At 40.3% G+C, this 26,436-nt stretch overlaps 1 protein-coding gene across 3 annotated transcripts in view; it reads right to left on the minus strand.

Moving 5' to 3' along the window:
• Positions 1 to 26,436, minus strand: part of FSTL1 (follistatin like 1) — a 160,559-nt gene that overhangs the window by 92,595 nt on the left and 41,528 nt on the right. The gene's annotated exons all lie outside the window — the stretch shown is intronic.

The raw sequence follows: 26,436 nt of genomic DNA on the forward strand, positions 1-26,436 counted from the left end.
TCCAAAGTCATAAAAAATGACTTTAATTTTGTTTCAGTGAAGTATCTTCAAAATTTGTTAGATGGTGTTAATAAGCTGTTAAATTGGTCAAGAGGCCACAAGGCCTGCAATAAAACAGCTGTTTATTACTGCAAAAAATCTTCGTGGACAAACTCCAACCTCAAAGCAACATGAAAACACCAGAAACTGAAAAGAAGACACAAGTGCTGAGTCAGGGTGCTCCCTCATGCAAACACAGATCAAACTACTTGACTGAAGATGCAGAATAGAGGATTCCACTAGTAATACTGTGTGCTAGGGAAAGATCAGGCCTTAGGTCAATACATTATTGTGTAGGAGGAGCCCTGTCCACTGCAACTTCACAGCACAAATGAGAATGACTCTTGGTTAGATGAGAAATTCCGTAAGCTCTCTTATGCAAGAAAGTCAGGAAACAGTGTTATTGTACTAGCTGCCCCTGATTTGAGACATGTGTGTTGAGGGAAACCGCATTTGAAAAACTAGAAAATCTCAGTGATCTCACTTCATCTCTCTTTCTATTACACATACACACACATGCAGGCACACGCGCACTCTCCCAGGAGTGCTGACTTTCTGGTTCACAAGGGTGTCAGTTACTGGATGGCTTGGTGTTAGTTGCTAAGATGGCTGTGTTCATTCTTAATGCACACACACAACAGGGGAGAGACATTTTAAGATCATAGATTATAATGGCAATAGCTACATTCTCAGTGTTCTCTCCTGTCGCATGTCTCTTTTTCATTTTGTGTTTTGGTTCATTTGTTTTTTTTTTTTTTAAAGATCAGATTTATTTGGAGAAAACAAAAAACAACAACCCAAAGGATGAGATTTTTACATCTCAAGACATCACCCAGGTAATAAGTCTACAGATAATAAATCATTTTCATAGAAGATATTTTTGTACAAATTTTACATGTATTCACAAGTGGGACATTAATCCCCATTCTATTTTAACAGGGGTGCAAGGTAGAGGAGAGGGAAGAACAGTTTTGGATACAACTATTCGGAAGGAGAGTAGACAAGAGGAGGGCAAACCCTAGCTTTTCATATCTACAGTCAATTAAAAAAAAAAAAACTTTTCAATCTTCAGTATCTTCCCACTTCTTAGCTACTAGCCAATCCACCCCAATTATTTAAATTCACTTGGTACACACTTTTGTCCATTGGGTAAATTATATTCACTATGCCCACTGCTGTAGAACGCATAAACCAACAGCTGTGCATGGCTGAACAGGGCCTAATCTAGGACTGATGGGAGAAGTGCTTGCAAAGCAAGATCCAGGTGTCATTTCTCTGCTAATACCATCTACCAAGTTGATCCCTAGAAAAATGCAAATAAAAGCAGGCAAGCTTAGCTACTGTGTTGCAAGAGAAACCAGGACCTTGTTAAATAGTTCTCTCTGTTACCATTTATTCTCTCAAGGGAGGCTTAAAAAAGAAAAGAAAAGAAAAACAACACATTGGTTTGGCCACCTCATAAATGCAACAAGCATTGGTGTGGCATTTCAGTGGAGAAGGAAACTTAGGAGGGAAAAAACCCATCAAGGTTGTAAGAAAGGCACCCAATTTAACTGTCACTGTCCCTATTTATCCACCTTTATTCACCACCCAAGACCATCCATTATTCTAGAGCACTTTGATCTATAAACGGGGTCAAAGCATCAGGAGCAGGCAAGGAGTGAGAACCAAAGAAACTGATTTGCTTGAGAAAAGCGATTCTTCCTTTCACAGCTTTCCATGGTTGAGAGAGAAAATGCCCAAGAGATCATCTATGTGACTTAGAGACTGCTTTTTGGAAGGTTAAGAGTAGCAAGAAGAACTTAAGATGATGATAAGAATCCAAATTTTTAAAGTTTCAAGGTTTCAACAGAATGTGGATCTATTCGAACTTTCAAAAACGTCCTGTCATGTCACATATTTCTTCCCATGACCTGGAGCTCCTCCTTTTCCCAGGCATTCATATTTCTTACCTCCTCCCCATCCCCTACACAAATTTGATTGCATGAAGGATATTGGGGCAGCATTCCTTTCTAATTCTGGTCCTAGTTGCCTAGGTTGCATGCTATAGGGAAGGAGGCAGCTGTAACTCTAGGCCACAGGGGTGTGGCTGGCTGCTCTTGTAGATGCTTGGTACACATACCATGGAATTAAGGAGTCCCAGAGTAGGGATGGGAGAGAAAAGGTTAACAACGTGAGCAGGATCAGCTGGATATAACAGTCTAAGTTGAAAGCTTTTTTTCCCTTTAGCACTTTAAAGACTGCTTTCTTCGTTGCTTTGTAGCATTTAGTGTTGCTGCTGACAAGTCTCATAGTGTTATTCTTTTTGATAATCTGTTTTCTTCCTGGCACATGTAAGAGTTCCTTTTATTCTTTATGTTCTAAGTCTCATTACAATGTTCCTAGGTGGGAATTTATTTTTATTTATTCTTCTGGTATTAAGAGAGAACTTTCAATCTGAGATTTAGGTCTTTTAAACTGGATAATTCTTAGAACAAAAGCTTTTATGTTAAGTACCTTATATTACTTCTCTGTCATTCTTTTCATTCTCTTTTTCTGGCCTCATATGCATGGAACCACTCCTTCATGTATTTTAACTCTTTGTCTTTCTGTGTTGAATTTAGTATGAACTCCTCCCTATGATCTTCCCAGTCACAAGAACTTCCCCTACTGGGTCTAGAGTTCAGTCCATCTATTAAGTATTTTTAAAAATATCAAGGGCTATATTTCTACTCAAAGAGTTCTATTTGGTTATTTTTGCATATTTATCTGTTCTTGCTTCATTTATGCTTATTTTAGTTCCGTGATGGCTAATTCTTTTTATAACTGTTATTCTCTTATGGGTCTCTTAAAGCTTCCTTGTTTTAACCAATTTGTCACATTGTTCATTAAAATTAATTTCCTTCTGGAGTGAATTCATGTTCATATTTTATTGACTGTATTTTTTCAGGATAAGATTTCATGAATTTTGCAATTTTGATTTACAGGCTTACTTGAAAGTGTTTTTTATTGTTGTTTTCAGTCTACTTTTTGTCTCTCCTCGCTCCCTGTGTCTGCTTCTTTAAATCCAGTGGTTTTGTGGGTGTCTTTTTACTGGCTTTCTGGAATTCCATGTCAGAACCAGGTGCTATAAGTGCAGCTCAGGGGTCTAGGTCATGACAATGTCATAGATATCTCAGGTCCAGTCACCAAGCCAGCATGTAGCTTGGATCTTTTTCTGGTTTCAAGACTGCATCTGTATCCTCTCACCTCTGTGGGCCCACGGATTCCCTAAGTCATAGCTCAGTCTAAGAGCAATGATTCAAACTCAAGTCCCTTGTCTCAGGTGGAGTAGTAGACTTCCTGTCACCCAGCCACTGCCACCTGATTCTGGACCTGGAGCCAGCAGGCCCATGGCTTCAGTCCAACTCACTCTTTTGTATTTTGTTGTTTGTTCTCATCATGGAAATCGTCAGCTTTTTTTTTTTTTTTTTTTGTCTTGAACTCTGCAATATCATCATTGTTTTCTTTTTTTTCTAGTTTATGCATCTTTGCCATGTGTTTGGGGAAGAACAGCAATGCCAAAGTGTGAACCTCTAGTCCCAGCTTATTAGAAGCCTACAGCTGTTTTTAAAGAATCTACCTTGTCATGCTTTCCCTTTTCTGTGACACACAAGTGACCATTAATTGGTACACAGGTCATGGGTTGTCGTCCTTAAAAACTGATTGGGAATTTTGTCTTTAGCAAGGTTAGCATGATTGGCTGATGACAAAAAATAATAGGAGCCAGGCACAATGGTTCACACCTATAGTCTCAGCACTTTGGGAGGCTGAGGCAGGAGGATTGCTTAAGGCCAGGAATTTGAGAGCAGCCTGGTCAACATAGTAAGACCCATCTCTATATTAAAAAATAGAAGTAATAATAATAGGTCATGGTTTTCCCTGTCAAGGGTCAAACTGTTCATACTGAACAAGAGCTCTCTGAATTGAATTGCAAATTCTGTGGTTCCTCAAGACTTACCTACAGAAAAATCTAAGTATATTCTCTCAAAACTTTTAAAAAGATATGTATTCATAGGATTTTAGAGCTCAAAGGAATATCAAAGGTTATATATTATCGGCCCTTCATTTCTGGATCTGCAAGAAGAAACAGAAATTAAAGGTCTTGCTGCTAGCTTTTCTTTCTTTTTTCATGAGACTCCTGAGTAGCTGAGATTACCAGTGCATGCCACAATGCCTGGCTAATTTTTGTGTTTTAGTACAGACAGGGCTTTGTCATATTGGCCAGGCTGGTCTCGAACTCCTGGCCTCAAGTGATCCACCTGCCTTGGTCTCCCAAAGTGCTGGGATTGCAGGTGTGAGCCACTGTGCCCAGCCCAAAATATCTTAAAAATAAATAAATAAATAAAGTACTCCTGCTGGTTCTGAAGCAAACCACAGATAGATGGTAAGGAAAAAGTGTTACAGTTGGTAGCTAGTCAGACATGAGCAGAGCAGGAGAGGGTTCCCCCTGGTTCTCCACCCCACTACACCCCACTTCCGCCACACACACACACCAGGAATGTCAGGCAACAGGTGAGGGCCAGACAGTTGTTAACTCTCTCTAAAATAATAATTGGTCACAGCCAGTGCCAGGGAAAGGCAGCCCTTATACATAGAAAAAACATGAAACTGTTGATCAGTAGCTTCCCAATAAGATCTCAGGAGTTGGGTGAATGAGCTCAAGCATGAGCATTAAGAAGCAAAATGGTGGAGTTTAACTGGTATATGACCTTTCTCCAGAAATGCAAGATTGGTAAGGAAAGAATGTCCCAAGTAAGCATGCCTACAACGGCAGTAAACACACTGCGCCCATTCCCCTCCCAGATGCTAGCAGGCCATTGTGCATGTGGACAGCCCATCGTAAGGGAAGAATCAGGGGAAAAGGGATGAAGGACCCCGGAAGTATGCCAACTTATAAAACCCCAGTCAAAGTCAAATCATGCACTTGTCTTGCAAGTCACCTACCTGGCCCTCTTCAAGTATATTTCTCGTCCTTTGGCTTCTGCTCTAAAGCTTTTAATAAACTTTTACTCCTGCACTAAAACTTGCCTTGTTCTCTCCTGCCTTTTGTCCCTCAGTTGAATTCTTTCTTCTGAGGAGGCAAGAATTGAGGTTGCTGCAGACTCTACATATTTGCCCTGGTAACTTGGATACCCACAACCAGTGACATATTTTGGTGCTGTGGGACTCCTCAGATAACTTCCACCACTAGCATACTTTGATGCTGCATGACTCAGTTATGTTCCCTAGGGGTAAGACACCTCTCGGCCACTCCTTCTTCAGCTGGAGGCATTCAATCCCTGTACATGGTCTTCTCCTTTTCTCTCTCCTGCTTACTAACCCCCAGAACAAGTCCTTCAGCCATAAATGACTCTGCTCCTCCTGGCTGATTTCTCAGTTCACTCTGATTGGTGGCTCTCAGGGGTGGGAAGGTCCTTGGCATCTACACTGAGTAGATCTGAGGCACAAATGGCCCTCCTGGACAGGAAGTTTGTGAGAATGGTAGGGCTGAAGCCTAAAACTGTGCAATGTCTGGGGTTTCTTCTGCTTTTTGAACTAAAATTGGCTGTTCCTCAAGAACCTGCACTGCCTATTCTCCTGTTTTCTCTGTGTGTGTTCTAAAAAGGACTTATGCACCCTCTGGACCCTCTGCCTCGAGGGCAAGTCTGTCTCTGCTCTTACTTTGCATGCCACGTGACTTCTTAAACACATATTCCCACAGCTCTTACTGCATTTCAGAGGCAGCAAAGACATGGGTTCCCTTGTGGATATCTCCTGAGATTTATACTTGTTCTTGTTCTTACCCTACCAGCTTGGATGACCTTCAGCTCTTCCCCTGTCTGCTGGCACATTGTCGGGACAGACAGTAATTGGAACTCTGGCTCTGCCAGCTCCTCATGACGTACTATATGCTTTTCCTTCCTGTTACACCCCAGGGCTGGGTTTCCTGGTGACTTTTGAAGCAGTTTGTCTGTCTGCATGGGGTCTTACCCTGGCCCTTTAAGGACCCCACCTATTTGCTTTTCTTGAGTTAGCATCCTTTTGAGAGGAGGAAAATTCTTTCTTTACCATTTGTGGCAAAGGAAGAATTTCCCCTCCTTTGCCAGTTTTTAGCCCAAGTCCTCTGGAGGTTGCTACTTTACATCAAGAGGGCAAATAAATGTTGCCCTCTTGAATCCAAGGGCTGCTATTTTTGCAAGCAGATGAAGGCTTTCCGTGAGTATTCCTCTCGCTTCCTCCCACTTCTTCCTGTAGTCTTCATTTCTCTAATTACTTCCACACCCTTCTCAACATGAATTAGAACCCTGAGGGTCATATTCAAAAGGAGTGCAGAGGAAAGTCTAGCCCCTTTGTGGCAGTTAGCTAAAAAAACAGCCTTCTTGTGTACTTAATATGGGAAATGGCAATTTGAGAAGAGGTCATCATTTTTATTGCTAGAATGCTCCCAGCAAGAGTCACTATAAAGTCATGGAGACAAGGATATAGCCTGGCCCCAGGCTGCAGGTGCAAAAGACAAAAGTACCCATAGGACAGAGATGAAGGGTGCTTCCAGGCTAACAGGTTATCATTAAACAGAGATGAAAGGTTAGGAGTATGCAGTAAGACTGGTCATTCGGGAACTTTAAGGATGAACAGACAGCCCACTGTTCACTCCAATATCTCCTTTGTTCTCAAGTGGGTAATTGTGATGAGATGGGACCAAGAGTACACAGTAAGACCAGTTCATTCCAGAACCCAAAGGATGATGGGGGATGCCCCATTCAGGATAATAGGAATATAGAAGGAATGTCCTCTTTTTTCTTTTTCCTTTTTTTCCTCCTCCATTCTCTTTTTGCAGATGGGTAATCACATCCCATATCCCAGAACATGCCCCTTGATGCATCCCACAAATCTAGGAAAAGTTTGGTTCTCCCAAATGTTAAGACAAAAAACTAGTTTTCCTTTGTAATACTGTTTGGCTTAAAAATAAACTGGGAGGAAATTACAAAAGTCAGCTTTGGAACCTGGTGCCCCTGTGCAGGAGGGCCTCAGATTAGCCTCCTCAGTCTTTTGTAACTGAGAGTAGAATAAGAATGACAGGGCGAAGAAAAAGGAGAAATGTAGGGACAAGAGGCAGGCTCAACTGTTGGCCGCTTTACAAGTTCTCCAACCTACTCTGGGTTGCCCTAAGGACACTCATACAGGACAAAGCCAAGGGCAACTCTGGAGGCAGCAAGTAAGACTATGAATTTCCCTTTTGCTTTCCAGGGCTGCCTAGTCTGTGCTAATCTCCTTCTCCAAGGAACTCCCCTCCAAATCCTATTGGGTAGTGGGGCCAATGGCACCCCCTCCCTCTAAAAGAAGAGATTCACACCCCTTTGAGCAAAAATATACTTTCCAAATGGGTGCCTGCATAATATTTACCCGACCTCTGAATTCATCTTTCTCTCTAATAGCTGTATTTCTTCTGGGAAAACTACCTAAATCTTTAACCAGCAACTTCAACCTGGATGGTTTTACCTCAGAAATAGCCCACCACTATTTGGGCAAGCCCTAGCAAAAACACAACTGAGCAATTTCTTGATGGGGTGATAACTTCTACAGTATATAAATAACCTCGTTTGCTTCCCCTTCACAAAATTTGCACCGCAACATTCAGAACAAATCTTAACTTTCTAACAGAAGGAAAATAACTTTTGTCTAATTCAAAGGTTATAAAGGTAAAGAGGTATTTTTGGTAAGGAAAATGATAAAGAAAAGAGATTTTATATGAGAAAGGATCTTGTATGGTAAATTATTGTCCTAAAGTAAAATGACTGGTTGTTTAAAAAGAGGGATGTTTAGGACAAGTCAATCTAAGCATGTCATAGATAGTCTGTGTAAATTGTGAAAAGATTCATGAAAGGGATTTTATAAAAGAAATGTTCTACAATTTTAAAGGTTATTAGACCTACTAAATACTTCATAAACTGCCACTATGACTCTTAACTGTGCAAATTGTCTATTTTAAAGCTACGTATGGCCTGGAAACTTACAGAGTTAGCCATTACCCCAGCTATGCTGGAAAGAGTCAGACCTTATCTGCACTTGTGTCTAGTGAATTGCTTCCTTACCAGATTTTTCACCAAAAGTAAAAGTTGTGAAGAGTTAGCAGCATAACATGTTCTTGAGACTACTGAAAAAGCAGTCTTACATGTAAGCTATGCAAGGAAAATAGAATTTGCTTTTGTTAAAAAATTATAAGAAGGTATGGAAATGTAAATTTTGCCTAGTTTGGAGGGTTAAAGAATTGTTTTATGTTAGATAGGATAAAGCTGAAGGTTTGACCAAGTTGTGAAAGGTTTGTGAAAAATTATTCCTATAAAAGAAATTCTGTGTGTGAACATTAGCTAAAATTAAAGGACTATTCAGTTTATTCATAAATCAAAGCATAACAGAGTGTGATTAAAGCATTAATCTACTTTTTATTAAAATGTTATTGGTACATGTACTGAAATTATGTGAAACTCCTATAATTCTAATGTAACAGAGTATAAATTATCAGTAATAATTATAATTGTTATGTTAAATTGTTGTGTGCCACAGGGGTAACAAATTTCTTTGTCAATTGTGTCTTTGAGTGTGGCTACCTTAAGACTTTTTTTTTCATTTACAGACAATTGTTGTCTTGTTTTAGCGCTCTTTAAAACGTGGTTTTATAATCAGCTATAGAACTCTTACAGGTGCTCTAAATGCAGGCTTCTGATAACTTTGGAGATGGTGACATTAGAATAAAGAAAAAACTTTCAGGACTCATTGGAGAGCTAAAATGTTCATCAATAATATCAAGCAGAAGAAAAGTTAACTGCATGGACTAAACTAATTAAAGATTGAAATAGTCCTTTTAGGGTTTTTTGCTCAAAATGTTGCTAATCCCTTGTTTTTCAAAACCAATAAAACTTCTCTTTTGAGCTGTTTATAGCTTTAACAATTGAGTACTCCTGTAAACAAACTGAAGTGCATGTATTTCTCTCTACCTGCTTTCTTCAAAATTTGGAAACTACTTGTGAGTATTCTTAACTTATGGCAGCATAGTTATTTGCATAAATGCTATAATAATCTGTTTTCTTTTGCAACAGAACACAAGTGGTGAAGCTGGTTATTTTACCAAGGCTTTCACTGGAATGATATGCATTCCTTTAAGGAATCAAATTTGATTTACAGAGCCAATAAAAGCACCTTGGGAAAACTGGCTTCATACCTTGTCTACACAGTCCCTGTACAGGGTTCCCAACCTGTGGTCTGTAAAGAAGGTCACTTTCTAACAGGTCCAGGAGCCCCAGGTTATCGTGGGACCTCAAGAGGAGAGGAATTTACCCAACTATACAGGTATTTGATGGTACAAAACTGTGGCTGGACTTAAGCCTTAAAAATAAAGTCTTGGACTTCTGCCAAGATGGCCAAATAGGAACAGCTCTGGAGCACAGTTCCTGGCGAGAGCATTGCACAAGGCGAATGATCTCTGCATTTCCAACCAAGGTACCAGGTTCATCTCAAGGGGACTGGTTGGACAGTGGGTGTAGCCCAAGGAAGACAAACTGAGGCAGGGTGGGGTGTTGCCTCACCTGGGAAGTGCAAAAGACTTGAGGACTCCCCCTCCTACCCAAGGGAGGCCATCGGGGACTTCTGCAGACACTCCAGCACTCCAGCACAGATACTGTGCTTTTTCCACATTCTTTACAGCCCACAAACCAGGAGATTCCCACACAGTATCCAGCACAAAACTGGGCAGCTATTTTAGCTAGCACCATGGGTTTCCAGCAAAAAACTGGGCAGTCGTTTTAGCTGGCACCTGGAAGCCCTGTGAGACAGAACTGCCCATTTCCCTGAAAAAAAGGGAGCAGAAGACAGGGAGCCAAGTGATCTGGCTCAGCAGGTCCCACCCTCAAAAAGACCAACAAACTGAAACCCACTGGCTTGAGATTTTTGCAGTCAGCACAGTAGTTTGAGCTTGACCTGGAACTGTTGAGCTTGGTGGGGGGAGGGGCATCCACCATTACCAAGGCAGTCTGCCATTACCAAGGCAGTTCTAACCTTGCCTGTATAAACAAAATCACAAGGAAGTTTATACAACAGCTGGGCAGAGCCCATAGCAGCTTAGCAAGGCCTCTGCAGGCAGACTGTGACTAGACTCCCTCCTTGCTGGGCAGGGCATCTCTGAAAAAAGGGAGCAGTGCAGGAGGGACTTATAAATAAAGCCCCACCTTCCCAGGACAGAACATCTAAGAAAAAGGGCAGTTGTGAATTCCACTTCAGCAGACTTATACATCCCTGCCTAGCAGCTCTGGAGGGAGAAATGGAGCTCCCAGCATAGCATTTGAGCTCTGATAAGGGACAAACTGTCTCTTCAAGAGGCTTCCTGACCCCTGTATATCCAAAGAGACACCTCATAAAGGAGAGCTCTGGCTGACATCTGGCAGGTATCCTTCTGGGACGAAGCTACCAGAGGAAGGAAGAGGCAGCAATCCTTACTGTTCTGCAGCCCCCATGGGTGATTCCCAGGCAAGCAGGGTCTGGAGTGGACATCCAGAAGTCCTGCACCAGAGGGGCCTGACTGTTAGAAGGAAAACTAAAAACAGAAAGAAACAGCTTCAACATCAACAGAAAGGATGTCCACTCAGAGACCCCATCTGAAAGTCACCAACTTCAAAGACCAAAGGTAGATAAATCCATGAAGATTGGAAGAAATCAGCGCAAAAAGGCTGAAATCATGAAAAACCATAAAGCCTCTTCTCTTCTAATGGATCATAACTCCTTACCAGCAAGGGAACAAAATTGGATGGAGAATGAGTTTGACAAATTGACAGAAGCAGGCTTCAGAAGGTGGGTAATAACAAACTTCTCTGAGCTAAAGAAGCATGTTCTAACCCAACGCAAAGAAACTAAGAACCTTGAAAAAAGGTTAGACAAAACACTAACTAGAATAACCAGCTTAGAGAAGAACATAAATGACTTGATGGAACTGAAAAACACAGCATGAAAACTTCATGAAGCATACACAAGTTTCAATAGCCGAATAGATCAAGCAGAAGAAAGGTTATCAGAGATTGAAGATCAACTCAATAAAATAAAACAAGGCAAGATTAGAGAAAAAAGAGTGAAAAGAAATGAACAAAGCCTCCAAGAAATATGGGATTATGTGAAAAGACCTAATCTATGTTTGATTGGTGTACCTGAATGTGATGGGGAGAATGAAACCAAGCTGGAAAATACTCTTCAGGATATTATCCAGGAGAACTTCCCCAATCTAGTAAAGCAGGCCAACATTCAAGTGCAGGAAATATAGAGAACACCACAAAGATATTCCTCAAGATGAGCAACCCCAAGGCACATAACCATCAGATTCACCAGGGTTGAAATGAAGGAAAAATGCTAAGGGCAGCCAGAGAGAAAGGTTGGGTTACCAATAAAGGGAAGCTCATCAGATTCACAGCAGATCTCTCAGCAGAAACCCTAAAGCCAGAAGAGAGTGGGGACCAATATTCAACATTCTTAAAGAAAAGGACTTTCAACCCAGAATTTTATATCTAGCCAAACTAAGCTTCATAAGTGAAGGAGAAATAAAATCCTTTATGGACAAGCAATTGCTGAGAGATTTCTTCACCACCAGGCCTACCTTACAAGAGCTCCTGAAGGAAGCACTAAACATGGAAAGGAGCAACCAGTACCAGCCACTGCAAAAATGTACCAAATGATAAAGACCATCAACACAATGAAGAAACTGCATTAACTAATGGGCAAAACAACCAGCTAGTATCAAAATGACAGGATCAAATTCACACATAACAATATTAACCTTAAATATAAATGGGCTAAATGCCCCAAACAAAAGACAGAGACTGGCAAATTGGATAAAGAGTCAAGACCCATCAGTGTGCTGTATTCAGGAGAACCATCTCACATGCAAAGACACACATAGACTCAAAATAAAGGGATGGAGGAAGATTTATTAAGCAAATGGAGAGAGAGAAAAAAAGCAGGGATTGCAATCCTAGTCTTTGATAAAATGGACTTTAAACCAACAAAGATCAAAAAAGACAAAGAAGGGCATTACATAATGGTAAATGGATCAATGCAACAAGAAGAGCTAACTATTCTAAATATATATGCACCCAATACAGGAGCACCCAGATACATAAAACAAGTTCATAGAGACCTACAAAACAGGCTTAGACTCCCACACAATAATAGTGGGAGACTTTAACACTCCATTGTCAATATTAGACAGATCAATGAGACAGAAAATTAATAAGGATATCCAGGACTTGAACTCATATCTGGACCAAGTGTATCTAATAGACATTTACAGAACTTTCCACCCCAAACCCACAGAATATACATTCTTCTCAGCACCACATTACACTTACTCTAAAATCGACCACATAATTGAAAGTAAATCACTCCCCAGCAAATGTAAAATAATGGAAATCATAACAACCAGTCTCTCAGACCACAGTGCAATCAAATTAGAACTCAGGATTAAGAAACTCACTTGAAACCATACAACTACATGGAAACTGAACAACCTGCTCCTGAATGATTACTGGATAAATAATGAAATGAAGGCAGAAATAAAGATGTTCTTTGAAAACAATGAGAATGAAGACACAATGTACCAGAATCTCTGGGACACATTTAAAGCAATGTCTAGAAAGAAATTTATAGCAATAGATGACCACATGAGAAGTGAAGAAAGACCTATAATTGACATCCTATCACCACAATTAAACGAACTAGAGAAGCAAGATCAAACAAATTCAACAGCTAGCAGAAGACAAGAAATGACTAAGATCAGAGCAGAACTGAAGGAGATAGAGACACAAAAACCCTTCAAAAAATCAAGAAATCCAGGAGCTGGTTTTTTGGAAAAAAATCAACAAAATAGATAGATTGCTAGCCAGACTAATAAAACAGAAAAGAGAGAAGAATCAAATACCTGCAATAAAAAATGTTAAAGGGGATATCACCACCGATTCCATAGAAATACAAACCACCATCAGAGATTACTACAAACACCTCTATGCATATAAACCAGTAAATCCAGAAGAAATGGATAAATTCCTGGACACTTACACCCTGCCCCAAGACTAAACCAGGAAGAAGCTGAATCCCTGAATAGACCAATAACAAGGTCTGAAGTTGAGGCAGCAATTAATAGCCTATCAACCAAAAAAAGTCCAGGACCAGATGGGTTTCCAGTCCAATTCTACCAGACATACAAAAAGAAGCTGGTACCATTCCTTCTGAAACTATTCCAAACAATACAAAAAGAGGGAATCCTCCCTAACTCATTTGATGAGGCCAAAATCATCCTGATACCAAAACCTAGCAGAGACACAACCAACAAAGAAAACTTCAGGCTAATATCCATTATGAACATTGATGCAAAAATCTTCAATAAAATACTGGCAAACCGAATCCAACAGCACATCAAAAAGCTTATCCATCATGATCAAGTCAGCTTCATTCCAGGGATGCCAAGGCTGGTTCAACATACACAAATCTATAAACATAATCCATCACATAAACAGAACCAAAGACAAAAACCACATGATTATCTCAATAGATGTAGAGAAGGCCTTTGACAAAATTCAACAGCCCTTCATGCTAAAAACTCTCAATAAACTATATATTGATGAAACGTATCTCAAAATAATAAAAGATATTTATGACAAACCCACAGCCAATATCATATTGAATGCACAAAAACTGGAAGCATTCCCTTTGAAAACTGGCACTAGACAAGGGTGCCCTCTCTCACCTCTCCTATTCAACAAAATACTGGAAGTTCTAGCCAGAGCAATCAGGCAAGAAAAAGACATAAAAGGTATTCAATTAGGAAAAGAGGAAGTCAAATTGTCTCTATTTGCAGACAACATGATTGTATATCTAGAAGACCCCATCATATCAGCCCAAAATCTCCTTAAGATGGTAAGCAACTTTAGCAAATTCTCAGGATACAAAATAAATGTGCAAAAATCACAAGCATTCTTATACACCAACAACAGATAGAGAGCCAAATCATGAGCAAACTCCCATTCACAATTGCTACAAAGAGAATAAAACACCTAGGAAGACAACTAACAAGGAATGTGAAAGAATTCTTCAAGGAGAACTACAAACCACTGCTAAAGGAAATAAGAGAGGACACCAACAGATGGAAAAACATTCCATCCTCATGGTTAGGAAGAATCAATATAGTGAAAATGGCCATACTGCCCAAAGTAATTTATAGACGCAATGCTATCCCCATCAAGCTACCATTGACCTTCTTCACAGAACAGGAAAAAATCACTTTAAACTTAATATGTAACCAAAAAAGAGCCTGTATAACTAAGAAAATCCTAAGAAAAAAGAGCAAAGCTGGAGACATCACACTACCTGACTTCAAACTATACTACAAGACTAAAGTAATCAAAACAGCATGGTACTGGTACCAAAACAGAGACATAGATCAATGGAACAGAACAGAGCCCTCAGAAGTAACGCCACACATCTACAACCATCTGACTTTTGACAAACCTGACAAAAACAAGCAATGGGGAAAGGATTCCCTGTTTAACAAATGGTGTTGGGAAAACTGGCTAGCCATGTGCAGAAGGCTGAAACTAGACCCTTTCCTTACACCTTATACAAAAATTAACTCCAGATGGATTAAAGATTTAAACATAAGAACAAACACCATGAAAACCCTAGAAGAAAACCCATACCATTCAGGACACAGGCATAGGTAAGGACTTCATGACTAAAACACCAAAAGCAATGGCAACAAAAGTCAAAATAGACAAATGGGACCTAATTAAACTTAAGAACTTCTGCACAGCAAAAGAAACAATTATTAGAGTGAACCAGTAACCAACAGAATGGGAAAAAATTTTTGCAAGCTACCCATCTGACAAAGGGCTAACATCCAGAATCTACAAAGAACTAAAACAAATTTACAAGAAAAAAACAAACAACCCCATCAAAAAGTGGCTGAAGGATATGAATAGATCCTTTTCAAAAGAAGACAAGTATGCAGCCAACAGACATATGAAAAAATGCTCATCATCACTGGTCATTAGAGAAATGCAAATCAAAACGACAATGAGATACCATCTCATGCCAGTTAGAATGGTGATCATTAAAAAATCTAGAGACAACAGATGCTGGAGAGGATGTGGAGAATAGGAACGCTTTTACACTATTGGTGGGAGTGTAAATTAGTTCAACCACTGTGGAAGACAGTGTGGTGATTTCTCAAGGATCTAGAAATAAAAATACCATTTGACCCAGCAATCCCATTATTGGATATATATCCAAAGGATTATAAATCGTTCTATTATAAAGACACATGCACAAGTATGTTTACTGCAGCACCGTTTACAATAGCAAAGACTTGGAACCAACCCAAATGCCCATCAATGATATACTGGATAAAGAATATGTGGCACATATACACCATGGAATACTATTCAGCCATAAAAATGGATGAGTTCATGTTCTTTGCAGGGACATGGGTGAAGCTGGAAACCATCATTCTTGGCAAACTGACACATGAACAGAAAACCAAACACCGCATATTCTCACTCATAAGTGGCTGTTGAACAATGAGAACACATGGACACAGGGAGGGGAACATCACATACTGGAGCCTGTTGGGGGTTTGGGGTTAGAGGAGGGATAGCAGGGGGAGGAGGGACTGGGGAGGGATAACATTAGGAGAAATATCTAACGTAGGTGATGGGGGAAGGATGCAGCAAACCACCATTGCATGTGCATACCTATTTAACAATCCTGCATGATCTGCACATGTACCCTAGAACTAAAAGTATTAAAATAAATAAATAAAAACAAAAATAAACAAAAAAAGAATGATAAATTAAATCACTTTGATCTAGCAATTTAACTTTTCTAATTCTATACTGACAATCAGAAATTTTGATAAATTTGAATGTATAAAATATCACATACAAATTAAAATAAACTATTCCAACTGATCATGGTTAAATAAACTATGTACATTCATATAAAAAATAAATAAAGTCTCATCTGTGAATCCTTATGGAATGAAGTTCCATCAAATCCAATTTAAAAAGGAGGCTATATGGCAAATAATTATTCTTGCTGTACCGTATGCAAATAATCAGGCCAAGTATAATAAGATTAAAGTTTATTTTGCAAACAAATCAGTTTATCATGATTTGTTTTTTATAAAAATGAGGACTGGAGAGAGAAAAGGTGTGTTTCCAAAATTATGATACACCTGTTATTTTAATATTAATATATTTTAGTCTCATCAGTTATTTTTAAGTTTTTGTCTGCATATTAGACTAATCCCGCTTATTCCTGTGAACCAACTCATGATCTCTGGCTGCAGCTCACAAGAAACAAAATGGATGGGTAATGTAAAAATCTGGATCAATATTCTAATTCTGGGTATATATTGGAATCTGTTTCAGCCTCATGTACCCAAGTCTTAGTAGGCATGACTATAGCCATCAGTTACCTGGGTGTGTAGGCAGCCTCAGGATTTTTTTTGGAGCTGTCCTCACTCCATTATTTTAACATTCTTCTAATTCTTTTTTTTTTTTTTTAATTGAGAGGGAGTTTTGCTCTTGTTACCCAGGCTGGAGTGCAATGGCGCGATCTCGGCTCACTGCAACCTCCGCCTCCTGGGTTCAGGCAATTCTCCTGCCTCAGCCTCCTGAGTAGCTGGGATTACAGGCATGCGCCACCATGCCCAGCTAATTTTTTGTATTTTTAGTAGAGGCGGGGTTTCACCATGTTGACCAGGATGGTCTCGATCTCTTGACCTCGTGATCCACCCGCCTCGGCCTCCCAAAGTGCTGGGATTACAGGCGTGAGCCACCGCGCGCGGCCCACATTCTTCTAATTCTAATAATCTGATTTGTCTCCTCGAGCCTTCAGGCCATTAAGATCCAGATGAACATCAGTGAGGGATAATGTCCTCTCAATATTCAAGGGTAACCCTTCTACAGGACCCCTAGACTGCCCATCAGTGAGACACAACAGAGGCAAAATTCTGCTCCTATCTTCCTTGGACCTGGCTGGATACCACTTTCCCCAATTCATGACGACAGCCTCCTGCCCTGACAACTAGCAAGAGGCCAAGACTCAGAGACCCACTACCACCACCCCCTCTGTCAGCAGGAAGCAGTTATAGAAGACTCACCTTCATCCATTTTCTCCAAAGAATTGGGGTCTTGGACTCTTGAGGGGGGAAATGTTACAGCTGGTAGCCAGTCAGACATGAGCAGAGCAGGAGAGGGCTCCCCCCACATACCCACTAGGAATGTCAGGCAACTATCAGGTGAGGATCAGGTGGTTGTTAACTTTCTGTCTAAAATAATAACTGGTTGCAGCCAGTGCCAGAGAAAGGCAGTCTTCCTATAGATAGAAAAAACCTGAAACTGGAGATCAGCAGTGTCCTGATAAGATCTCAGGAGTTGGGTGAGTGAGCTCAAGCATGCCATAATGGAGTGTAACTGGTATGTAACCTTCCTCTAGGAATGCTAGATTGGTAAGGGAAGTATGTTCCAAGTGAGCGTGCGTATAACTCTAGTAAACACATTGTGCATGTTCCTTTCCCAAGTGCCAGCAGGGCACCGTGCATGTGGGCAGCTCACCCCAAGAGAAGAATTAAGGGAGAAGGAAGACAAAACCCCAGAAGTATGGCAACATATAAAACCCCAAGTCAAAGGTCAAACCATGCACCGTGCAAGACAAGTGCGCACTGTCTTGCAAGTTGTCCACTTGGCCCTCTTCCAAATGTACTTCTTTCCTTTCATTTCAGTTGTGAAGCTTTTTAATACACTTTTACTTCTCTAAGACTTTCCTCAGTCTCTCCTTCTGCCTTATGCCCCTTAGGTGAATTCTTTCTTCTGAGGAGGCAAAAAGTGAGGCAGACCCGTATAGTTTTACTGCCAATAACTCAGCTACCTGCCACTGGTAACAAAAGGATTAATAGAAATTCATAGAAATGATATCATAGAAATGATTCATAAGAAATGAAACAGGACATGATAGACACTGGTCCCACCTTTGCACATATTCCAATTGACATATTGCCTCCTCAATACCACATCTCTGAGAGGGTGAAAATTAATTGCCTAAGTGGATTTTTTTTTTAACACAGAAGAAGACTGTATGTGCCTGAATTCTTACAAAACTCTATAAAGGGCTTTCGTGCTTAAATAGCTTTTTCCTCTGGTACCTTTTGATTGATGGATAATTTTCTCACATTCTAACAGATGTCTCAGCCATTTCTGCCACCTGTAGTATAAAATCTTCTGCACGTAACATTTTTACTAACATAATATGGTAATGAATCAATAGAAATTTTACTGTACTCTGCTTTAAAGAAAAGTCATCTCAAGGAAACAAGGTCAGCTCTTCCAGGGATGCTGTCTGGAAGCACTCAGAATGTCAGTGTCTGACATACTGCCACAGGCTTCCTACAACAGCCTCTAACAGAATTCTGCTGTCCCAAACCCCTGGTAATAGAATTGTTTACCTTTACACCAAGAAGGATGGGAAAGCACCAAAATCTGCATGTGTTGTGTTCCCAGGCCAACTTTGAGGGGTTTGTGCTATGAGACCTAAAGTTCTTATAAGATTGGCCAAAAACATGTCAGCAGGGCCTAAGGTGGTCCCACGTGTGCCAAATGTGCCCATGACAAGTTGCAAGATGCCTTCCTTATTGAGAAAGAGAAAATTGTTGTGAAGATGTTGAAGGCACAAGCAGAGTAAGAAAGCTAAATTTAAAAATGAAGCTTTTTTGAGTTACAAAAAAAATCGAAAGGCAACAACAACAACAAGGTCAAAATGAGGCAACTGAGTGAAAAAGAAAAACTGGGGGCTGAGCACAGAGGTTCATGCCTGTAATCCCAGCACTTGGGAGGCTGAGGTGGGAGGATCACTTGAGCCCAGGAGTTTGAGACCAGTCTGGGAAACATAGCGCAACCCCATCTCTACTAAAAAAAAATTACCTGGGTGTGGTGATCCACAGATACTCAGGAAGCTGAGGTGGGAAGATAGTTTGAGCCTGGGAGGTTGAGGCTACAGTGAGCTATGGTCATGCCACTGCACTCCAGTCTGGGCAACAGAGTGAAACCCCGTCTCTAAAAAACTAAAACTAAAAATCAACTGGCAGTACAGGTTCAACTCCCTCATATCTACTCTTGGAACCATATATGTAATTACTGATCTTCAGAATAATGCATGGGAACTGCATTATCATCAGTCTTAAAAAATTGTTTGATTAAGTTTAAAATTTACTAAATGTCTTTTATGAGCCCAGATCTCCTCTAAGTTTTATAGGGAATGAAGAAACATGATACATGGTTCCTGTCCTCAAGCAGCTTACAGTATAATGGAAACAACATGGAAAATTATTTAAATCATATTAAATGCTAAGTTGAGGACATTCAATGGAGAGAAGTTCAGATAAGTCTGTATGATATATATTTCAGTGTTTCTAATTGGTCAACCAGCTTGGATGAGTGAATCTTGGTGGATGACCCAGTGGGTGACTGTGAACACATCTCTCTTCCAAGTTTTCTCTTAATATGGCCTGAAATTGTGTTTTATTTTCAGCATCTACATTATAAACTACTTCTAAAACTGTTTCACAATAATGATTCTCAGTTTTTTTAAATATCCTGCATTTGTGCCATTCATTTTCTGAACCTATAAACAAAACTTATATTTATCCCTATTTAATTATTTCAGTTATTTGAGGCTCATTGATCCAATTCATTAAAATAATTTAGACCCTGGTCGTATCATTCAATTTATTAGCTTTCCCTCCAAACTTTAGTTACCTGATTCAACTTGGATATATCTTAATTATATACTTGGATCTTGGATTATATATATATAACAATAACAATCTATATATATATATAATATAACTATATATATATATATATATAACAATCCTATCTTGGATTATATATATATAACAAAAATATCTTAATTATATACTTGGATCTCCAAAAGTAGTGTTGAATAAGGCAGAAACATGAAAGCTACAAACTACTTTAAGGAACTTCCTCTGTGAGTGACAAAAATCTACTAGTAAACATTTGAATGCAATTATAAATTATTAATTTTAGTGCACCGTGAAGTTTTTGAAACATTGTCGTATATATTATCTCATTTTATGATCTAAGTCTCTGGGCAGTGATTACTCCCTTTCTTGCAGGTGGGGCCACTGAAAGCTCAGGGCAGTGAGGTGACTTACTAACAAGTGCAGAGCTAGGACAAGAATTCATGTCTTCAGATTAGTGCCTTGATACCCTTTCTTTCTTTAAAATATTATATATATTTATATGTATTTCTTCTTCTTTGAAACAGAGTCTTGCTCTGTGTTCAGGCTAGAGTGCAGTGGCACAATCATAGCTCACTGCAGCCTTACCTTCTGGGCTCAAGAAATCCTCTCATCTCAGCCTCCTGAGTAGCTGAGATCATAGGGGTGCACTGCCATGCCTGGCTAATTTTTAAATTTTTTTGTAGAGACAGGGTCTCCCTATGTTGCCCAGGCTGGTCTCAAACTCCTGAACCCAAGTGATCCTCCTGCCTTGTCCTCAAAGTGCTGGGATTACAGGCATGAACTACCATGTCCAGCCAAAATATTATATTTTTTCAAAGGAATATTTTTGTTTATTTTTAATTTTAAGGATCACATGTTAAACACGTTAACATTGTATAAACTAAGATGCTATAGATAGTGAACATCCCCTTTGGTCCTTCTTCCAACCCTCTCCAAAGGTACTCACCTAACTCAATCTGGAGTGTATTCTTCAAGATCTTTCCCCATATACTTCTTCATTTCTGGAAATAGTTCATTCTGTGGGATATTGTATTTGTTTGTCTAAACTTGCCTTTTTCACTTTATAAGATATTTTAGAGCTCTTTCCATGTCCCCATTTGCATCTATTATTTATCTTTTTGTCTGATGTACAATGTTCCATTACAGGGATGTATATAATTTAACTTTTCCCTGTTGATAGACATTAAAAATGTTTTCAGTTTTGGCCGTGCTCGGTGGCTTATGCCTGTAATCCCAGCACTTTGGGAGGCCGAGGCAGGCAAATCACCTGAGGTCGGAAGTTGAAGACCAGCGTGGCCAACATGGTGGAACCCCGTCTCTACTAAAACTACAAAAAATTAGCTGGGCATGGTGGCACATGCCTGTAATCCCAGCTACTTGGGAGGCTGAGGCAGGAGAATTGCTTGAACCCAGGAGGCAGAGGTTGCGGTGAGCTGAGATCTCGCCATTGCACTCCAGCCTGGGTAACAAGAGTGAAACTCCGTCTCAGGAAAAAAAAAAAAAAAAAAGGATGTTTTCAATTTTATTACTAAAAAATGTACATGAATCACTGGGCTCTCGTGTGAAGATTTCTCTAGGCTGGATGCCTGGAAGTAGAATTGCCACTTGAAAAGTATGCATATTTGAAATCTTGGTAACAAATGCCAACGTCATCTTCTAGAAAGGTTATATCAATGTATATTCCCATCAGTACATATGAGGGTGGTATTTTCTCACACTTTCAGTAATACTGATTAGTGCTAATTGTTATAGTTTTTATTAATCCAAATTTCTCCAATCACTAATGAGTCTGAGTATCTCATATTTCCTTTTCTGTTAATTGCTTATTCTTATAATGGCCTCTCTATTATGACTTATATTGTCTTCATATGGATCTCCAAAAGTAGTGTTGAATAAGGCAGAAACATGAAAGCTACAAACTACTTTAAGGAACTTCCTCTGTGAGTGACAAAAATCTACTAGTAAACATTTGAATGCAATTGTTTGATCAGCAGTGGATTCCCCCAACCAGTTTACAAACCAAGTAACATCCCTCCATTATGTTCAAATGAATATTATGAGCATCTTTGCAAAGCATTGTGCTGCAAAAAAGATTAATCATGCCTAGTATTCCCATAGTCTACCTTTTAGCTCTTCCAGAAAATAGTATGAAGGCAGTTTAGCTTGTTTTAATGATTAGCTTACAAATGTTTCTTAATATGCATTCTAGAGTATTGCTGAAAGTAATGCTAAGCTCATACTATAGATGCCATAATCCATTTTCCTCCTCCTTTTAAAAAACTGTAGTTTTACCTCACTTAGATTTCTGGCACCTGGCTGATTTTCTATTTTCCAGAGATAAGGGGCAGTGGTTCTGAGACCTATAATCTTTCATTCAGTCTGCAAAGCCTATATTCCAGGTCCTCTCTGACTGTCTCCTCATTTGGGTTGTGCTTCAATTCCCTCTCTGTGATATCGGTTCTACCCTTCTCAGTTTGAAGATTAGGTTCCTTGCTGGAGAAGAAAGAAGCAATTGAGTGCCTCTGCCTTTTCTCTGTTAACACTTAACAGGTTCTTCTCTCTGCAGTCAGCTTATCCTTTCCTTTATCTGCTAGCTTCAAACTGTGTATGTTTTTAAAGGCCTTTCTGTGGTCCTCCTCACTTAGCACTGCTCAGCCTCTTCTGGAGTTTTCCTTCATCACTTTATTCCAGGGTTCGTATCACCCATTGTCTTATTCTCCTTAGTTTGTGTCCTTTCTCTCATTTTTTGGTACATGCCATTTCAAAACAGACTTATGAGAGAACACCACGTTGGGTTATATTGGTTTCCGCAGTATAAAGTTTTATTTTTCAGAGCTCATAACTTTAAAAATGTATTCCTTTCTATTGCCTCTAACCTTGGGGTTATAATTACGTTTCTGTGAACTTTTTGAAGTTTGCTTTCCAAAAGCGTCAATTACATGTCTACTATAACCAGAGGTTCTTTCTTTATTTTTATATTACAGAATCTGGGATGGCATAATTCCTTTCTTTCATCTTCAGAAAGGCAAAGACTGGATTTTGTTTCATTTATTTGATGAAGTAAAGATTTCTATCATATAAACATCACCAACGAATCCTTCCCTGCTGGTCAGAATTGAGTGTAGAGTAGAAGTTCTTGTCATTCCTTCTTGTACCTTTTGAAAGATGAAATTATCAGGAAAGCAAGTCAAGAATGTGTTAAATTCTAAGCTTGTTGTGGAGATTTAGAACAGATGTCTAAGTAGTCAAGTGCCCCATCAATATTACACCTTGTCCCTGTGACAGTTTTATCATTTGATTTAGGAAAGCGTCCTCCAACTCTTCCATTTAGCCTGACATTCTTAGCATGTTCTCACTCTCACAAATAACACTACTCTCTTCCCTTCATTTAATTCTCTCCAAGTACCGTATGCTGTACATGTGGATTCCATATATTTGCAATTTTGACACGTGGGAGTACTGTATATCCATGTTTATCAGACTTGTTTATATTGAAAAACATGCACCATTTCACCACTGAAACCAGTTCCATTTCCTCAAGTGTCACTAACATTTAGGACATCATGTTTATATGAGTGGTAGATTCTATGATGCACCCCTCATTTGCCTTCAGGAATAAAGGCATTACTTCAGCGACTGGGAGTGCCACTGAAGCTGGTCTTCAACTGTCAGTCCCTTTGGGGACAGCCTCAGCTGAAGAAAGTGGCCTCATCCCCCACAGCTATGCCCCTTTCAGGGTAGCCGGCATCCATTGACTGGTCTCTCATGCTCAATTCAGAACAGCACTGAGGGTGGTCACATCTTCAGAATTCCTCAGCATGGTTGGCTGACACAGTCCATTGAGATTGCATTGGAGCTCTACTTCTCTCTCTGCTCAATCTTGCTTCTTCTCTTCCACAGGCATTAGTTCCAAGACCATTTTCTAATAAACTCCCTACATGCCATCTCCATCCCAGGATCTGCTTCCTGGGAAACCCAACTAGGGACAATTTGCTTGTTTTAAAGTTTCAGGTATATTATATTATCTTATACATTGCAATATCAATAACTGAGCCCTCAGTATTATTCCCAATCTAGTCTTCTGCTATTTTCTTAGAATCACTGACAATTACTGAGCTTCTCTTCCTCCCTCTATGAATCTTCTTTCCACGCCATCTATGTTAACTTCTATTTATATGATTTATAAGTTTCTTCTCACCCTTTCTCTCCTTTTCCTCCAAACTTTATGCAAAGCCCTTTGTCTAGTAAGCTTTGTTTCTGAAACATTTTTTCTAATTTTCCCAACATGCATTTCTTGCCTTGTTTGTCAGGAATCTGTTATTTTGATATTGTAAATCAGAGTTGAGAAGAAAAAACACTGGCATCATCTTCTGAGGCACCTTTTCACTTCCAGCAGTCTTAATCCTCCAAAGGCACAATTTTTGACTAGAGGAGCCCAGATGGTGCTGGTACGTTAAGGCCTCTGCCTGTGACCCTGAGAGTCTCCTGCAGCAAGGATTCCTAGGGGAGGGCACAGTGGGCTCACATTCTTGGAGGAGTTCTCAAGGGCCAATGAGTGCTGTGTGTTAGTTTGGCTCTCTGAGAGCATGATGGGACAGAGTCAAGAGTTCAAGAGTTAAAATGAAGGGGGAGAAAGCAGGCTAGGGCAGGGAAAGATTTCAGACAGCAATGTGAAACTGAGAGTGATGAAAGGAAAATGAGAAGGAAGCAGAACTGGTCAGGGAGAACTTGAGACCATGATGCAGATCTAATAAAGTCTTGGCCAAGCCAGTGAGGAGATTTAGAGCAAAGTCTGCCTATTAGAGGTGTCCAGCAATGAACAGAAATAACCAGGCCTACCATCCCTGCTGTATTCGGCCATTGACTAGGGGCTGCTTGGGAAAAGCATGGCTTAGGCTTGAAAGTTGAGGTAGGTCCTGGCAGCTGAATGTTTAGTCCTTTCTTGAGGGGTCAAGTGGGGCACCTCCGTCTGTGGCTGCCACAGTCCTCCTGTGTGCCATGTGGGTCTCCTTTCCTGTACAGGTTCAGGGACCAGCTCTTCTAGGATTCCATTGGGCCCATCTCCCTCAGGGAAAACATAGAAGGGGAAGGTTAGTGGGATGAACTATATCCCCCATCACTCACAAAACCATGCAGAATGAGATTTCTTATTGCTAGTAGGGCAGGAGGGATAAGGCCCAGCAGCTCATCTTGTCACCTGCTTTATTGAATCATGGTCTATAGCAACTATGTCAGTTGGGTCCTCCAGGAAGCAGATGCTGAGACACAGTAGGGAGTGTGAGAGGTTTATAAGGGGTGGGGATGTATGGGTAGGAATAACGCCTGTGAAAGACAAGAAAAGGAAGCAGGACAGAGTGGGGAAAGCTTTAGACCATGATGCAGACATGACATCTGTGAAAAGACAGGGAAAGAAAGCAGAATTGTGAAGGAAGACCATCAAACTGCAACGCAGATCTGACAGTGTTGGTCAACCCGGGGAGAATTCTAGATCAAAAATGGTCTGTTAGAAGAGTACTACATCGGGTAGAAATGGCCAGGCCCAAGCCCCCACCATGCTCAGCTCCTTACTGGGGGCTGCCTCGGAAGAGCATGGCCTTAGCATTGCAGCTGTAGGCTGTCAGTTAACTGGACCTTTGCAGCTGAGCAGCAAGCTCTGTCTTGAACGGAAACTTCTATGCTGCCACATCTTGCTTGAGCATGCCGACTCAGATTCGTTGGCATTGGGGAACCAGGTTTCATTCCCTGTCATGGCACAGTCTCATATCCTTGCCTGACCATGGTTTACAAGGTGATCTATCATCAGGGGTCTAGTTTGAGGTGGAGGGAGGAAGCCTGTGTCTATAAAATAAAGCATTTCATCCTATGGGGATGTCATCTGTCTCTCTAGGATGCTAGGAGAACACGTGCTTCTCAGCAGCCGGTGGAGCAGGATGTGCTGCTGCTGTTTCTGTGTTCCTGGATCTACCTCCATCCTGAAAGTTCCACGGTTTCTGAGATAGCTGAAACAGGTATCCACTTCTAAAGTGGCAGGGCATTCAGCATGGAAGGCTTCAAGGCAAGGGTGGGCCACATGTAGGCCAGAGGGAGCCCAGCTCGTTCTCAGGCATGCAGCGACCTCATTGTCTCTGAGTAGACAGTAGGTTGGATGGGGTTAAATATTTCATCCTCTGAGTAGAGGGGCCCAAGCAAAATCTCATTTACTCCAAGGTCCAAGTGAATGGGACAGATTTAAATGTCTGGAGAATAAGCCATGCTTGTGATTTAATTTGTTTCCATTAGTGGTATTCTCTGTGTTTATCTTCCCATTGGTTATGACCCGAGTTTGGAGCTCAGCCTTTTCAGAACAATCTAGCCTCATAGAGGCTGTGCTCTAGTTTTCAAGGGAAGGACATCTATGTTTTAATCAGAGCCTTTAGAAAGGAAGTGCTCAGTACTAAAGGGGCAAACCGTAAAGACAAGTGACTCTCACTAGCATGTTCTCTTTGGTCAACCTTGAGGATGGTACATTTTTTGCAGGGGTGTTCATCAAACCTTAGCATTCT

The sequence above is a fragment of the Aotus nancymaae genome, unplaced genomic scaffold (genome assembly GCF_030222135.1).
Source record: "Aotus nancymaae isolate 86718 unplaced genomic scaffold, 86718_ANA_hifiasm-v0.15.2.pri h1tg000011l, whole genome shotgun sequence".
Lineage (NCBI taxonomy): Eukaryota > Metazoa > Chordata > Mammalia > Primates > Aotidae > Aotus > Aotus nancymaae.